The following is a 2,500-nucleotide window of genomic DNA, read 5'->3' as shown; positions in this document are numbered from 1 at the left end:
TATCAAGTAACCGATATTATTAATTTTCAATGATGTCTTGGAACGTTGATGCTATTTTTGTTGGTATGCAAAAATAGCATCACAGAATTTTTAATTGAAAAAAATTATATTCATATATAATTGAATGCATAAAATTAAACTAAATTCTATACAACTAATTTATATTTTATCAAGTAACCGACATTATTAATTTTCAATGGTGTCTTGGAACGTTGATCCTATTTTTGTTGGTATGCAAAAATAGCATCACAGAATTTTTAATTAAAAAAAATATATATTCATATATAATTGAATGCATAAAATTAAACTAAATTCTATACAACTAATTTATATTTTATCAAGTAACCAATATTATTAATTTTCAATGATGTCTTGGAACGTTGATGCTATTTTTGTTGGTATGCAAAAATAGCATCACAGAATTTTTAATTGAAAAAAATTATATTCATATATAATTGAATGCATAAAATTAAACTAAATTCTATACAACTAATTTATATTTTATCAAGTAACCGACATTATTAATTTTCAATGGTGTCTTGGAACGTTGATCCTATTTTTGTTGGTATGCAAAAATAGCATCACAGAATTTTTAATTAAAAAAAATATATATTCATATATAATTGAATGCATAAAATTAAACTAGATTCCATACGACTATTTTATAGTTTATCAAGTAACCGATATTATTAATTTTCAATGATGTCTTGGAACGTTGATGCTATTTTTGTTGGTATGCAAAAATAGCATCACAGAATTTTTAATTGAAAAAAATTATATTCATATATAATTGAATGTATAAAATTAAACTAAATTCTATACAACTAATTTATATTTTATCAAGTAACCGACATTATTAATTTTCAATGGTGTCTTGGAACGTTGATCCTATTTTTGTTGGTATGCAAAAATAGCATCACAGAATTTTTAATTAAAAAAAATATATATTCATATATAATTGAATCCATAAAATTAAACTAAATTCTATACAACTATTTTATAGTTTATCAAGTAACCGATATTATTAATTTTCAATGATGTCTTGGAACGTTGATGCTATTTTTGTTGGTATGCAAAAATAGCATCACAGAATTTTTAATTGAAAAAAATATATATTCAGATATAATTGAATGCATAAAATTAAACTAAATTCTATACAACTAATTTATATTTTATCAAGTAACCAATATTATTAATTTTCAATGATGTCTTGGAACGTTGATGCTATTTTTGTTGGTATGCAAAAATAGCATCACAGAATTTTTAATTGAAAAAAATTATATTCATATATAATTGAATGCATAAAATTAAACTAAATTCTATACAACTAATTTATATTTTATCAAGTAACCGACATTATTAATTTTCAATGGTGTCTTGGAACGTTGATCCTATTTTTGTTGGTATGCAAAAATAGCATCACAGAATTTTTAATTAAAAAAAATATATATTCATATATAATTGAATCCATAAAATTAAACTAAATTCTATACAACTATTTTATAGTTTATCAAGTAACCGATATTATTAATTTTCAATGATGTCTTGGAACGTTGATGCTATTTTTGTTGGTATGCAAAAATAGCATCACAGAATTTTTAATTGAAAAAAATATATATTCAGATATAATTGAATGCATAAAATTAAACTAAATTCTATACAACTAATTTATATTTTATCAAGTAACCGATATTATTAATTTTCAATGATGTCTTGGAACGTTGATGCTATTTTTGTTGGTATGCAAAAATAGCATCACAGAATTTTTCATTGAAAAAAATATATATTCATATATAATTGAATGCCTAAAATAAAAATAAATTCTATGTAACTAATTTATAATTTATCAAGTAACCGATATTATTAATTTTCAATGATGTCTTGGAACGTTGATCCTATTTTTGTTGGTATGCAAAAATAGCATCACAGAATTTTTAATTGAAAAAAATATATATTCATATATTTAAATGTACAAAATTAAAATAAAACCTGTATAACTGATGTATAAATTATCAAGTAACCGATATTATTAATTTTTAAAGATGACTTAAATGTTGATGCTATTTTTGTTGGTATGCAAAAATAGCATCACAGGATTTTTAATTGAAAAAAATTATATTCATATATAATTGAATGCATAAAATTAAACTAAATTCTATACAACTAATTTATATTTTATCAAGTAACCGATATTATTACTTTTCAATGGTGTCTTGGAACGTTGATCCTATTTTTGTTGGTATGCAAAAATAGCATCACAGAATTTTTAATTAAAAAAAATATATATTCATATATAATTGAATCCATAAAATTAAACTAAATTCTATACAACTATTTTATAGTTTATCAAGTAACCGATATTATTAATTTTCAATGATGTCTTGGAACGTTGATGCTATTTTTGTTGGTATGCAAAAATAGCATCACAGAATTTTTAATTGAAAAAAATATATATTCAGATATAATTGAATGCATAAAATTAAACTAAATTCTATACAAC

Source organism: Diachasmimorpha longicaudata, unplaced genomic scaffold (genome assembly GCF_034640455.1).
Source record: "Diachasmimorpha longicaudata isolate KC_UGA_2023 unplaced genomic scaffold, iyDiaLong2 ctg00000221.1, whole genome shotgun sequence".
Taxonomy (NCBI): Eukaryota; Metazoa; Arthropoda; class Insecta; order Hymenoptera; family Braconidae; genus Diachasmimorpha; species Diachasmimorpha longicaudata.
This window is presented reverse-complemented; position numbering follows the sequence as displayed.